General features: G+C 41.7%; 1 long non-coding RNA gene across 1 annotated transcript in view; it reads right to left on the reverse strand.

Annotated features, from left to right (window-relative positions):
• LOC125925224 (uncharacterized) overlaps positions 1-16319 on the reverse strand; it is a 76481-nt gene that overhangs the window by 21944 nt on the left and 38218 nt on the right. The window contains exon 4 of the long non-coding RNA XR_007458737.1: positions 16096-16276. This is a non-coding gene — a long non-coding RNA (uncharacterized LOC125925224). The remainder of the gene's footprint in view (positions 1-16095; positions 16277-16319) is intronic.

The raw sequence follows: 16319 nt of genomic DNA on the forward strand, positions 1-16319 counted from the left end.
CTTAAGATTCTCTCTCTCTCCCTTTACCCCTCCCTCACTGCTCACGCACATGCTCTCTCTCTCTCTCTCTCTCAAAAAAAAAAAAAAAAAAATTAAAAGGCTAATTTACCAGTGCTTTCAGCAATGCATAACAGTCATTTATTTAAAAGGTTTCTCCTAGGGGCAACTGGGTGGCTCAGTCGGTTAAGCGTCCGACTTCAGCTCAGGACATGATCTCGTGGTCCGTGGGTTTGAGCCCTGCGTTGGGCTCTGGGCTGATGGCTCAGAGCCTGGAGCCTGCTTCCGATTCTGTGTCTCCCTCTCTCTCTGCCCTTCCCCCGTTCATGCTCTGTCTCTCTCTGTCTCAAAAATAAATAAACATTAAAAAAAAAAAATTTAGAAGGTTTCTCCTAGGGGTGCCTGGGTGGCTTAGTCGGTTGAGTGGACTTCAGCCCAGGTCCTGATCTTGCGGTCTGTGAGTTCAAGCCCCACGTCAGGCTCTGTGGTGACAGCTTGGAGTCTGGAGCCTGCTTTGGATTCTGTGTCTCCCTCTCTCTCTCTGCCTCACTCTATCTCTCTCTCTCAAAAATAAACACTAAAAAAAATTTTTTTTAATAAAAAATAAAAAAATAAAAGGCTTCTAATTTCAGTGCCATAGCCACCTCCTACCTTCCACGTCTTCCAATGTAGACTCGTTTCCTTTCCATGTTAAGGCAAGTTAGTCAGTCACCCTTGGGAAATCCATACTATCCCCAACTACAGTGGCTGTTAGAGGTATGAAGAAATGAAGCAACTCAGTGGTACCATGACTCTGTAAATCTCAAACGTCCAATTCCAAAAGCAACACTAATTACAGTCCTACCTTCTCTCTCAGATTGCTCACTTTGAGGGCACCTAGCTGCCTTATCATTAAGACACTCAAGTAGGCCCACAGACAGGTTGAAGGCAAAATGGAAGGATCTGAAGCCCCCAAACAACAGCCATGTGAATAAGCCATGTTGAGCCAATGATGCACAATCTTGGAAGTAGACCCTGGAGCCCTCAGTCAAGCCTAAAGATGACTGTAGCTCTGACTGACCCTTATTCTGCAACCTCATGTGAGATCCTAGGTCAGAAATACCCAGCTAAGGGGCGCCTGGGTGGCGCAGTCGGTTAAGCGTCCGACTTCAGCCAGGTCACGATCTCGCGGTCCGTGAGTTCGAGCCCCGCGTCAGGCTCTGGGCTGATGGCTCGGAGCCTGGAGCCTGTTTCTGATTCTGTGTCTCCCTCCCTCTCTGCCCCTCCCCCGTTCATGCTCTGTCTCTCTCTGTCTCAAAAATAAAATAAAAAATGTTGAAAAAAAAAAAATTAAAAAAAAAAAAAAGAAATACCCAGCTAAGCCATTCCCAAATCCCTGTCCCTCAGAAATCATGTGAGATAATAATGTTCATTGTACTCAGCTTCCACACACACAACAGCAATAACACTTCTAGGATTTGCCCCTGAAATAGAGTACCCAAACCACCCCCTCAGAAATTTGCCCTGGAAGGAAATCTGACCTGGACACCAAAACAATGTTTTATAATTGTATTTTGTTGACTCCTTCTCCTATTCCATTAACCCCCAAATGGTTATCAAGAATTAACATACCTCTCCCTTGTCACTGCCCTCCTGGATCTAATCAGGAGGGTAATGGTAAGTGCTGGGGCAGCAGGGAATGTGGTCTTTAACCATCAACTCATTGTTAAGTGTTGGCCCCCCATATCAAATCATTCTGACTCTGATCTATTACCAAGCTTATATTAAAGTGGCCTACATCTACATGGAATCTACCCACAATAAAGACAATATGACCACTGATCTCCAGTCTCTAGGACATTCTGAGTCTACAAGGAACTTATATTGGCCTATGTGGTCTGTTGGCTGGACATTCATGTTATTGGGCCATCATCTCTATCCTATTCTAATTTACACAAACAGGTGCCAAAGATGAACCTTGTTATTTAATTTTGGCCTGAAAGAAGGCAAGAAGGATTCTAATCATTCAAGCAAGGAATCTGTGAATCTTTGGACCTCACTGATACCTCTTTGTGACTGTAAATATGACCATTAATTTATTTGGCTGCTCCAGGATACCAGCGTAATAAGATAAAAATCAGCCTTGTTTTCACTTGCTCCATATGGGCCTGGGGGCATATGCTCACCACAGAGCTCATTCTCAGACTTCAAAGCAAATTCTATTGTGAAGAAGTGATGCATTCGGAACTGAAGAATGAAGCTAAATATACGCTAGTACATAATAATGGTTGAAAAGACTTTTTTTTTAAACCTCCTTGTCTATGTTTTGCAAATCACAGGTTTTTAGTTTGAAATGCATGCTGCCCACATGAAATGACCCAGATACAATTTAGTAGCCCTTTTGATAGGGGATTCTTCTATTTTACTGTCCTTCATCTTAAACAATTTGAAATGAGTTTCAAAATTATGAGCATTCAGTGATTCATTATCATTTAATTTCATTAACAAAAGGCAGCGTATGAAATGACTTTTGTTATTTTTAGATTTTAAATTTTTTAATGTTTATTTATTTTTGAGAGAGAGAGACGGAGTGTGAGTGGGGGAGGGGCAGACAGAGAGGGAGACACAGAATCCGAAGCAGGCTCCGGGCTTTGAGCTGTCAGCACAGAGCCCGACACAAGGGCTCAAACCCACGAACCATGAGATCACGACCTGAGCCGAGGTCCAACGCTCAACCTACTGAGCCACCCAGGTGACCCTGTTCTTAAATTTTAATGGTTGTTTCTTTATACCATAACACTTCCTTAATTGCTGGAAATGCAACATAGAGAAGCTGGGTTGCCTTCCTTTATCAACCTATTGGCACCCATCCACACCATTCCAAACAGCTTCAGGTTTAACCATTCTGCCACTAACTTAACTATGGGACACTGAGCCTCAGTTTCCCCAATTTTGCAAGTTTTGGGCCACATGGTGTTTAAGTTTCCTTTCTGTGGTAATATTCTGTAATGCCTCCCCAAAATGATTTTTAAAGAAAAGCTTGTGAAAAATTAACCCTTAAAATTACAGTTACAAAACTTAAGTAGAATAAAAACAGTCTAACCCAAGACACTTCTAGATAACCTTCCAACATCTCCTTTGATTGTCTGTGTCCTTTCAGAGAACACAGTCTCTTCCTTCCACCCTCTGGATCTCCTACTCTCCAAGGAAGGGCTTTCTCCCCAGTGGGTTCCTTGACTGAACAAATTTCAGGATGAACAGCTGAAAAAAAAGAACACTATAGCACTTCAATCATTTATTATAGGAGTTTCTAATCTGGTCATGACCATCCTAGAAGAACCATGAAAACAGAAGTGAACAGTTGTACATCTCTAGTTCCTATATATGTCATCCTCCTCTATTTGTCAAATATCTTCCCCTCCTTTGAAAATGTGACCATGTGAACCCTATTCTAGCTTGCTGTCCTATTCATCAGAGGTCACAACTGACCATCTGCAGACTTTATTCAGCCTACAGACATGTTTTCTTCATCCTCCACATTCTAGAAGGATCAACCATCCCAGTTTGCCCAGAACTCTCCCCATTTTAACACTCAAAGACCCATGTTCCAGGAGACAGCTCAGTCTCAGACAAACCAGGATGATTGGTCACCCAATTAAAAATGTTGGCCAATCAGGGCACTGGGTGGCTCAGTCGATTAAACGTCTAACTCTTGATTTCAGCTTAGGTCATGATCTCACACTTCATGAGATCGAGCCCCACACCAGACTCTGTGCTGACAGTATGGATCCTGCTTGGGATTCTCTCTCTCCCTCTCTCTCTCTCTCTCTGCCCCTTCCCCACTTGTGCACATGCACATGTGCTCTTTCTCTCTCGCGCTATCAAAATAAAAAAATAAACCTATAAAAAAACAAAAACAGGGGCGCCTGGGTGGCGCAGTCGGTTAAGCGTCCGACTTCAGCCAGGTCACGATCTCGCGGTCCGTGAGTTCGAGCCCCGCGTCAGGCTCTGGGCTGATGGCTCGGAGCCTGGAGCCTGTTTCCAATTCTGTGTCTCCCTCTCTCTCTGCCCCTCCCCCGTTCATGCTCTGTCTCTCTCTGTCCCAAAAATAAATTAAAAAAAAAAAAAAGTTGAAAAACAAAAACAAAAACAAAAACGAATATGTTGGCCCAAGAAGTTTAGGGTTTTTTAAGTTGCCAATATGCAGATGTCAGGTGGTTTCTCAGAAAAATCAAGACTTCTGGCTTCTCTTTAAAAAATGAAATGCCCTCTTTCATGGCAACAGTCAACAGGAGTTGAGTAACTGCTTCCCCATTAGATAAGTCATGTTATTTTTAGGGTCCCACAGGCCTTGGCACTCCACACTACTCCCCCTGAATGAGGCTGAACACCAGCCATTCATTATTACCCTTACTTGGGCTGTTGTTTTCCTTATGGTAAATTAGCAAGTGAAATGTTCCCTATATCTATGTGTCTCTCAGAAGGAGCAAAATGAAAGATCTACCAACAGGAGAAAACATTTTTGTGTGTGGAAGTGAAGAATATTCCCACCGGTTAATAGACATGTCCCTCTCACCCAGTACACAGCCAACTGGACCCTCTAGTCATTGAAGTCTGGACACACATAATAGGTCCTGTCATTTCTAGTTGATGGCTGGGGGTTTACTCAGGAATTTGGCAGTATTTTCCAATGTGCTCAGGCTGCCAGCACCCCGGAAAACATTATTAAACCATGTCTTAAATACTTGATCCTTCATGACAGGAACTCAATTTCTGTCGTTGCTTCTGCCTCATACAAAAATCAGATAAACCTTATTTTCCTCTCCAGAGATTTCTTGAGTTTCAGCCTCTCTAATTAATTTCTGTGCTTCATTAATATTGAAGTCATCAAGGACTCTAGGCAAACACATATAACCTAGGGCTGGCAATCAATTTTAATATTCGTTCACATGGGAATATTTATAAAATGGTCATCTCCTACTTGAAACAAAAAAGGAAATCTTTACATTCTCATCTGTATTTGCGGGAAGTTAATCCTCATCTATAAATCCTGAACAAGGAACTAACCTGGAGAAAGCGGAGATTCTCAGCTTCACACAGGCAGGGATGGTGTGCCCCTTTTTTGGCTCATCATTTTAATCCCAGCAAACAGTACATGCCTGGCCCATAGTAAGCACTAGAGCAGCATTAATGGAATAAATGAATACATGTGTGAGTGAATAAATACATGTTGCAGAAGAAAGGGTAAGCTTTGGACTTAGGGAGATACACAGTCAAATCCCAGTTTGCCATCCCAGCTCTGCCTGTTTATAGCCAGGTGTCTTTAATTAAGCAATGTCTCTGAGCCTCAGTGTCCACATTGGCACAACAGAAATAATATCTACACCTCAAAGGGAAGCTCTGGGGATTAAATCAGTGTTCAAGACCTAGTATACAGAAGGTACTCAAAAGGAGCAGCTGTTTAAAAAAGCACTTCACAAAGAGGGGTGCCTGGGTAGCTCAGTTGGTTAAGCGTCCGACTTCTGTTCAGGTCATGATCTCACAATCCGTGGGTTTGAGCCCCATGTCAGGCTCTGTGCTGACAGCTCAGAGCCTGGATCCTGCTTCGGATTCTGTCTCCCTCTCTCTCTGCCCCTCCCCGGCTTACATTCTCTCTCTCCTCTCTCTCTCTCTCTCTCTCAAAAATAAAAAACATTAAAAAAAAATTTTTTTAAAAAGTACTTCACAAAGAAAATTGAAAGGAGAGAATGGAAGAAATTCTTAAGCTATCTTTAAGTGTGAAGTACTTAAAAGGAAGAATTTAAAAGCTGCAGACTTTTAAGTTTCCTAAATGTGATAAAATTATTCTTAAAAGCATATTCTAAAATTTTGCTCAGGTTTTTCTGTATCTCTGCATTTTTAGTTGAGCAAGGGCTCCCTAGTTATCACTTTATACCGATCCTATTTAGAGTTTTAAGCATGTAAAACAGATAAATCAACAGCACCTATCACTGCAATGAGGCTTTCTTTAACTACTGGAAAGCATGCAGGTGTAAAGTTAAGAATAAAAAGGGGCGCCTGGGTGGCGCAGTCGGTTAAGCGTCCGACTTCAGCCAGGTCACGATCTCGCGGTCTGTGAGTTCGAGCCCCGCGTCGGGCTCTGGGCTGATGGCTCGGAGCCTGGAGCCTGTTTCCGATTCTGTGTCTCCCTCTCTCTCTGCCCCTCCCCCGTTCATGCTCTGTCTCTCTCTGTCCCAAAAATAAATAAAAAACGTTGAAAAAAAAAAATTAAAAAAAAAAAAAAAAAGAATAAAAAGAATTTGTGGGTTTTTATTCTTCTAATAAAATGAATTCAATAATGCATATATATATTCACTGCATTGTATGAGATGGTTAATGTACACAGTATATTTTACAAAAATAGATTCATTCAAATAAATACACCCTTATGGATTTCAAATAAAAAAAAAAATTAAGTAATGGATTTCTTGCTTAGCCAACACCAAAACTGCCAGTCTGAGATTCTGTGTAATTTAAGCCTTTTCTATGACTTGGGATTAACCACTGCCCTAAACTGGAAATAAATGTACATGGCCAGCTTTGAAAAACATAGCTGAGCAATCTCACGTTTTTTGAGCTGTAAGGTATAAACAGTTCAGACCTCCAGGAGATCTCAGATCATGGCTTTATTGAGCTTGGCTTGTCTGAGACTGATGCTTTAGGACTGTGATGCTATTCACAGTAGCAAACATGCTACCGCATCTTTGGGGAAAAGTAATTATTTCTGAAGTTGTATGAACACTACCCATTAGTACCATGTACAAAAGACTCTTAACTATTTGGCCGTTTTTTAGTGTGACCTTATTGCCTGGCAGATACAAACTTGAAGATTCACCGACTTTGCTATCACTCGTCTCTCCACCCTACCTTACCACCACACCTGGGTTATAGGTAGGCTGGCCCTCAACGTTGACTCGCATCTCCTTCCAAAGTGCCTTCTTGTGTTTCTGAGACTGGAAAGTGAAAAGCCACATCTCCCAGACCGCCCAGCAGCCAAAGTTTTAGTTCTAATTCGTTCCACTAATCAGAAGTACTGGCACAAGAGCTGGAAGATCAAGTGAGCTGGAGCACAAGCTTTGGCCGTTTTGCTCTTTCTTTTGGCCGACGCTGAGGTGGCCATATCTGGTTTTTCTGGGGCAGTTTCCTGATTGTGACAGCTCCTGATAGTGCTGACCTTCTTCTCATGCTAGCTTTGTGATCCTGACAGTGATGGCTTGGTCTCAGAGCCAGCAGCTGGCACCTCAGCTTCCTGGTGCAGTGGGAAAGAGGTCTCCTGAACAAACAGCAGTCTCTCTGTTGGTGGTCCAGGCCGCGCGTGGCTTTCCAGGTTGTTCTTAAAAGCTCAACCTGGAGGCTGTTTCTTCAGCCCTCTCAGGGATTCTGTAAGCCACATACTGAAGTTAATCCCTTTCTGCTTAAGCCAGCTAAAATGGATTCTATTCTTTGCAACTGAACCCTGACAGACACAACCCTTAACTCCTAACTACTGAGAATCTCTTCCGTGCTGAAATTGCTTGGGAGATAGGATTATTCATTCAATCAGCACACAAACCATGGGCCTGGAACTGTTCTAATTATGGGACTGCCACGATAAATAAGGCAGATAAGGTTGAGGGCTCAGAGAGCATTCTTTTAAGAGAGAAAGACAGAAATTCACCATGTAAACAAAGAATAATTCAAAATATGTGAAACGAACAATTTCAGATATAAATGTAATGAAGAAACGAAATCACAGTAACATGATAAACTCTGCAGGCAAGGAGAGTCATGTTGGGTAGGGTGATCAGGGTAGGCCACTTTGAGCAAGAGACATTTGAGTAGGAACCTGAGTAACAAGCTGGGGTCTACCCTGTGATGACTTGTGGATAGAGCTTTCCAGAAGCAGGAACTGAAAGAAAAAGACAGGAAGGTGAGAATGAGCTCAGGATGAACAAAAGGCAGAAGAAAGGGTATGACTATAGCTTAATGAGGACAGAGAGACAGGACAGGAGCCCATCTCATTTATTCATTCATTCATTAAATATTTGCTAAGCAGTTACTATGCACAGGGCTCTAATCGAATTACTACAGTGAACAACAGAGACACAAATTCCTTTTCTCCTGGAGGTTATATTCTAATGGTGGAAAAGGAAGGTAAATAAACAGGTAAAATATAAATTGTATTAGATCAGTGTTTCTCAACCAGGGATGATTTTGCTCCCTAGGAGATATTTAGCAATGTCTGGAGATAATTTTGGTGGTCACAACTGGGGAGGGAAAAAAAAGGGTTACTAGTATTTAGTGAGTAAGAAGCCAAGGATGCTGCTAAACATCCTACAAAGCACAGAGTAATCCCCAATAACAAAGAATTACGCCAAAATGTCAACAGTGCCAAGGTGGAGAAACCCTGTATTATGTGGTGACAAGAATTATGGAGAAAAAAGGTAGAGAAAGGTGATAGGGAAAATCAGGGGCAGGGCATAGGAGGACAGGGCACAGAGGCAGTTCAGGGAAGAATGCAATAAGAATATGACATTTGAACAAAAACCTGAAAGAGGCAAGGCAGTGTGCTGTGAGGATATCTACAGAAAGAACATCGCAGGACAGGAAAGAGCAAATGCAAGGGCCTCTGGAACAAACACGTTTGGCAAACTCCAGGGTAGCAAGGAGAGTGATATGGCCTAGTGAGCCATGGAAGAGAAGCAGAGATGAAATTGAAAAGGCTACCAGGGCCCTGAGTTTCTGCTTGTGCTCCGAGCGATCAAAAATCAATTACTAACTCAGATCAGTTAAAGAGCTTTGGGCAGAGCAGTGACACAATTTCTGACTTCTGACTTCGTTTGCAACTGGATCACACTGGCTGCTGTTTGGGAAATGATTCATAAGTGAACAAGGGCAGACAGCAGGGAGACCAATTAGGTCACATTTAGTGGATTGCGACAGAAAGAGAGGCGTAAGGATGACAAGGAAACTGTAACATGAGCAAGCGGAAGGTCTGAGTCGCTGCGTACTGTGATGGGGAGAGTAGGGGGAGGTGGGGGAGATTAGGCATTCTGTGTTGGACATGTTGAGTCTGAGATACCTACTAGAAATCCAAATGAGAATGTCACCCACAGTAGAATATGAGTCTGGATTTTGGGAGAGAAGCCTGAGCATGATATGTAAATCTATTGGAATCAATGAATAGACGGTACCTAAAGCCACAGGTATACAAATCACTAAGGAACTGAGTACGGAGAGAAGTCTGAGGACTGGAGAGCTAAGCAGGGCCCAGGTAATGCAGAATATTTATCAAACTGCTACATATATATGGTCCAATATTTTGCTAGAAAAGACAAGTCATCATTTTAAATAGGAATCCTGCTTATAAAATGTATTTTTGTTTAACCTTAATATTATCATCTTTCAAATCAGTTCTCAAAAGTAGATAATTGGTGCTATAAATTCCTTAAGAAAAGCCTAAAAACACGACATTTAAAGTGACAATATCATAGGTTACTGAAATTGTTAAAGAATTCCATATTTAGACCATAAAAATCACCTAATCTGAATCCAGAATATTAGGAATGGCAAAACTGAGGCCCCACAAGCCAGATTATTAACTAGTGTGACTTTAGAGTGCCATTTGCCCAAAGTCACATGGCTAATTAGGGGCACAACCAGAATAAGTAGCTTAATCTATTTCTTATTCTTACACTCTTCCCACTTTGCCAGGCTGAGAAGTCAACTCAAAATAAAGAAGAAACTCCTCTGGAATAGTATCAGGGAAGAAATTTGATTTGTTTGCAAATATTTCATATTCAACAAACTCGTCCTATAAACAGCCCATAGCATGAAGCAATGCACCTCTGTATCTGTAGAAGAATAAGAATCTATCTTGTGCACTGAACTCAACAACGAAACACTAACCCTGTTTGGGAAGGCAAAATAAGCCCTCTGGCAACTAGCCCTGTTGCCCTAGCAGCTAGGAGGAAGGTAAGGAAGTGAGTCAACATGGGGATGTGAGTTGGTTAGCCCAAGATTTTGTTCCTACCCTGCAATAAACAAGCCAACATTGAGAAAGCTGGTATTTACCCTTGATGGGCTATCCCATGGGTGCTGTTGGTGCAACAGTAAGAGAATTAAAAGTGTCTCTGTGCTTTGCCTACTCTCCTTTCCATTATTGTCTCAAATAACACTCACAAATATATACATTTATTTCCATGGAACGAAGCAAAGTGGATTGCTATGGCTCCATTACACACAAAGGAATAGAAACATCAGAAGGGGAAGTGAGCTGGCCCAATCACCTTATGAGTCAGTGGTGGAAGAGACAGCATTCTATCCTGAAGGTTAGCCACTGACCATATCCCTCCTCTGTTCTCAGTAAGCAAACCCAGAGAGACATAGCAGAGCTGGGTCTGGACTAGCCCAGGGAAGGGGGAGATGAACAAAAGAGCTTACTTTCAGGCAGTGAGTAACCCAAATAGCACACCCAGGGAATGCAAATCAAAAACCCTCAGACTTCAAACCTCTGCTGTGTATGCCAAGGCTCTCCCTCTTAGATGATCTTTGGATTCTATAGGACAAAATCTGGGCTACTTGCTTTTTTTGTTCCTTTTAAAAAAAGTTCCCTTAAAAAAAGTCTCCTCTGGACATTTTTTCAAAATAAGTATGGTTTAAAGTTGCTTTCTGGAATTCTATTTACTTCCTCCATTCAGTAGAAGATCACTCTGGGGACAGGAAATCTGATTTAGTAGGAACCTTCTGTTGAAAAAGAGAACTACTAACATCTTTGAAAAATCAAAGGGTGCAATAATACATTCCCAAAGCAAATCCTTTAATGGAAAAGTCCCTACTGCTGTCTTCTGGGAAATAGAGTCCTTAAGAAAGTAATCTGAATTCTACCGCATTATTTCTCCATGTGATAGAATTTTGCTTATTTTCTAGGCCATTCTTGGAAAAGTCTTTTCACATTTTACTCACACTTTAAGGCTAAGCTCACATGCAATCTCTTCTCTGAAATTTCCCTGATTATTCCTTTCAGGCAAAGTGTATCTGTGCCTAAATTCTTCCACTAGACTGGAATGTCCTTAAAGCCAGGATTCTATTCTTTATTCAATCCTGTACTCTCTCTATAGTATCTAGCATGTACTTTTGCACAAAAGTAGGGAAATCTAGAAGGAAAAGTTTACTTGCCAACCACATTGAAGGGGATATTGCTAAAAGATTTTAAATATGTGAGTGGAAAATGTAAATATGCCCAGAAAGGCCACTACCAAAATGGGTACTTTTAAATACATTGCATGTCATGATAGGTGGTCAAGTAGAAAGTGGATGATAACTCTTGAGAGATGCTATCGAGGCGTTCTTAGGGTAGATGGGGAGGTAGATCAGATGACCTTTAAAGCCTTTCCAACTCTAGATTTCAAAATGATTTGTTTTTTATTTATTTATTTATTTATTTTATTTTAGAGAGAGAGCACAAGTAGGGGAGAGGGGTAGGGGGAGAGAGAGAGAGAGAGAGAGAGAGAGAATCTTTATTATTATTTTTTTTTAATGTTTATGTATTCTTGGGAGAGAGGGGGACAGAGTGCAAGTGGGGATGGGGCAGAGAGAGAGGGAGACAAAGAATCCGAAACAGGCTCCAGGTTCTGAGCTGTCAGCACAAAGCTTGATGTGGGGCTCAAACTCAGGAACCGTGAGATCATCACCTGAGTTGAAGTCGGATGCTTAATGAACTGACTGAGCCACCCAGACGCCCCTAAGAGAGAATCTTAAGCAGGCTCCATGCTCAGTGTGGAGCCTGACACAGGCCTCAGTTCCATGACCCTGGGACCATGACCTGAGCCGAAATCAAGAGTCAGACACTCAACTGACTGAGCCACCCAGGTGCCCCTTCAAAATGATTTTTAAAAGGTTTTGCCTTAACTGAATATTACTACTTAACTATTGCCTCCATGGACGCTACCTCTACAGCAAGCAACTCTTGAAGCTTTTCCAAACAGCCTGATTAAAACACCCGGTTTATAGCTTCTAAGGAATGCATCCTAGGAACCTCCTAACTTTGACGTAATCCCATCCTCACTTCACTTGGTCATCACAGAGGCCCATGGTTCAGGAAGTTTACAGAGTGGTTGGAACCTAGACCCTTTAACTCTCAACCCCAGATTCAGGAATTCAAGTTTACGTGCCACTTTTGTACTCACTTGCTGGGTGTCCTTGATCTCTGCAAGAGTAAGTCAGATCCAGAAGCGAGTCTAAGAATGATTATCCCAATATTTACCATTGCTGCTCTTTCTCCATCTTGTCAGTGGGGAATACTGAATGGACTTTGGTTATCACCATTCTTGCCCAATAAGTGCCAGATTCATGGCACAGAGGAAAGGTGGAAACATACTCCTCAAATATGCCACACTTCCTGCTGATTAGTGCTCTTTAAGGTAACATCACTGTCTGGAAATATGCACAAAATACTGTTGAAAGAGACTATGCCTAACACTATGGAGTAAGTGGGATTTCAGACATCAGTGGGGTTTGGAGACTAAGTTAGCAAGAGTACTTCACTATTGTCTGTCTGTCTACCAACCTGTCTACATTCTAATCACAGCATGTATCACAATAATGTTGGTCCCTATGTGTCGTAAAAGCAAATTTATATAAAGCAAACAGCTGAAGGGATGCAAATTAATCAGGACCCAAATAGCAATATTATAATATGGTAAGCTATTTCTTTATCCTAATTTTTTTTTTCTAATTTGAAAGAAAAACTTATAAAGCAAAAAATACCATAACAGACCTGTCACATATTTCTTTTTACCAATCAACTTCACAATATAAGTCTTTTTGTAAGATTAATACAACTTTCCCCAGCTAGAGGTTATTATTGTCAATATAAGGATAAATAAACACCTCCATAGTAAATCCCGAAGTATAATTATCACAAATTACTTAAAGTAATTTCAGCTAGTGGAAAAACAAGTTCTCCATTTGAAAATGATCTGTGATGTTTTCAAGAGCTTCTGTGGCCTCAGTGGGAAAATAGGATCTGTCTGAGTATCTGTGGAAGTAGTAACAGTCCAAAACAATCAAACGACCTCCTATGGTAAACAACGCAACAAATGAGAGCAAGACCATTACTGCTTGTAAAGACTTCTAAAAAGACTTCTCCCGTGATATCATTGTCAAACACCAGATGATGTTGATGCATTGCTTATATATGAATATAATGAAAAAGCATATCCTAAAAGGGTTGTAATGAATATAGCAAATGGCTGAAACCCTGTTATGAGGAGTAAAGATTTATGTATATATGTATATATGAATGTTTTTATTCATTCATTCCTTCATTCATTTGTTTATTTATTTTCTATATATTTCCAAACCCTCCCTGATTTCCCTGTAAATACCAGCTTTAGGCTTCTATAGCATAGCACATGGTGGTTCTTTATTAAATAGTTGCCAGGTTGAATTTAAATCAAATATCTACCAAATCTGGTTAATCAAACACTACGAATTCACTCTTATGCTGACCTAAAATGAAAGACGTCAGGCATCTCACCTCAATTGCTATAAACCTGGTGAGTTTATTCTGAGACAGATGACCAGAATCAGATGAGTTACGGGACCCTCAATAATTCATTGTGAGGCTATAAAGGAGGAATCCCATCCCTTCATTTTCCTGATGAAAATCACTGACCACAGCATGGAAAAATCCCAAACTCAGCACCTCTGCTTTCTTTAACCAGTCTTGCTGGCGTCCTGGCAGACCAATTTGGAAACCATGATTAATCCTCTGGTAAACAGAAAATAGGCTCTGGAGCCAAGAGAAGCCAAACCTGAGTCACTCTCTGGAGACTCTACCCTTAGCCCATTTAACTCTACCTCCTCCTCCAGGAGCTGGCTAACTTGCCTGGTAATTTTCAGCAAACAGAAAGGTCTTTCCTTGGTGACAGAAGAGCCCAATGAAACAGAGATGAAAGTGTCGCTGTCACTGACCACGAGCTGGTATAACCCACATATATGCAAGGGTTACCATGTCCTGTATGGTTCAAATGAAATTGGCTGGAGCCCCAAGCTACATGGAATGGAAGACCCAATATCCTGCCCAATTTCTCCTGGGGTTGGGGGGAAGGAGGACAAGGTACCTAGATGGCTCTGACTTAATTTGGTCTGCCATCCACCTCACCACCACAGAAGAGCTACCATTGCTGTTGCCTCATGCTAGACATGACCCTGCTTCATTCACACACACCCCTCACTTTATGTGCCTTCCCAAATATCACTGACTCAAGGCTCTCGATATAACTAACTTTTATGGAAGATTCAAGGCAATGGAGAAGACTTACATGGAAGCACCAAAAATAATTTAAAAGTGAAAATAGAGGCAACTGAGTGGCTCAGTCAGTTAAGCTTCCGACTTTAGCTCAGGTCTTGAGCTCATGGCCCGTGAATTGGAGCCCCGGGTCAGACTCTGTGCTGACAGTTCGGAGCCTGGAGCCTGCTTCAGATTCTGTGCCTTCCTCTCTCTCTGACCCTTCCCCACTCATGCTCTGTCTCTGTCTCTCAAAAATGAATAAATGTCAAAAAAATTAAGTAAAAATTAAATAGCTCTGTTCTTAAAAGCCCTTCAACCACCCTCACCCCCAGAAGTTTCTTACCTGGGGTCCTTTCTCCTCAGCCTCTGGCCTCTGCTCTCGCTTTCTCTTCTCTACTTCCTCCCTCCCCTTCTTTCTCCTGCTAGCGCCTTCCCCTAAATTCTGTCCCTTTATTATGTAAGTGATACTTTGATTTCCCTATTTGCAGACTTTGTCTTCATCTTGTCCTAAGAAGAACTTTATGAGCAGGTATTCAAATACATTTATACACACCTACACACTTGGATGAGCACACATGCGTGTGCGCGCACACACACACACACACACACACACACACACCTGTGATACTCAGAAAATACAAGAGCTGGGCTATAAGTTCCCAGGAGCTATGTCTATAGAACTAGAATAGGAGAACTTAACAGAAAGAAAGAGAGGGTTTTAAGTTGTGTTTTAATTTTTTGATAGGAGTATGGCCTTTCCCTTACTTTTCTAGGGTGTAATGCTCACTGGAAAGATTAAAGATTCTTGACTGCTATGTCACTCTGAAGCCCAGTGGGCAAGCCAGCTCCTATTATTCAGCACACAGACCCTGTGCTTCTGACAGCTCAGGTTATGGCTTCCCCCAGGTCCACATGCTGTTGCAGCATCTACACTTTTGCTCACTCGCTCTCACCCTGGCCACACACACACACACACACACACACACGCACACACATGCACACACCTATTGCCTCCTGGAATGCTTTTCCACATTTCACCTCTCTGAATCGGATCCATTCTTCAAAGTTTTTCTGCATAAAGTCTCCCAGATCGTGGCCTCTGAGTCTATTCTTTCTCTGACTACTCATTTCACTTGCATAGGTATTCCTCCCTATTAGTGACTTGCATTCTCTGAGGGCAAGGACTTTTGTCCAGCCCTTTCTACAAAGACCCATATTAACTAGCACCATCATAGACATGCAAAAGATGCTTAGCAAGTGGTCGATGGAATTAAACAGACCACAAGACCTTTGAACCACAGTGTAATTAACCACCGCATAATTAACCACAAATATTAACACACCTTTTTGAGGAAACCCAGATCCATGGAAATAGCACTGAACAGCACATTTTAGCAGTTGCTAATCTCAAATCCAATAGTTACCCTTTTGGTGACCCTGAGTCAGTCATTTAACTTTTGTGAGCATCATTTTTTTTCTTATTTGTAAAATAGGAAAAAAACACCTGTGGGGCCAAGCTCCCCTAGTAGTTGTTAAGGATTAAATGTAAATACAGTGCCCCCCCCCCTTATCTATAGGGGATATATTCTAAAACCCCCAGTGGATGCCTGAAACGGTGAATAATACCTAACCCTATATATACTATGTTTTCCTCTACATGGACACCTATAATAAAGTTTAATTCCTAAATTAGGCACAGTACGAGATTAACAACAATGACAATAAAATAGAGCAGTTATAACAACATGTAACAAAAGTTATGTAAAAGTGCCCTCTCTCAAAATATCTTCTTGTACTGTACTCACCTTTCTTGTGATGACGGAGAGGATAAAATGCCTCCAGGATGAGATGAAGCGAAGCGAACAGTGAACCACGCAGACGCAGGTGTTGTGATGTAAAGTTAGGCTACTATTCACCTTCCAATGATTCGTCAGGAGGAGGATCATCGGATTCCTGACCGCTGTTGCCGGCAATGGCTGATGGCAACTGTGGAAGCAAAACTGCGGATAAGGCGGGATTACTATATATA

This window comes from Panthera uncia, chromosome F1 (genome assembly GCF_023721935.1).
Source record: "Panthera uncia isolate 11264 chromosome F1, Puncia_PCG_1.0, whole genome shotgun sequence".
Classification (NCBI taxonomy): Eukaryota; Metazoa; Chordata; class Mammalia; order Carnivora; family Felidae; genus Panthera; species Panthera uncia.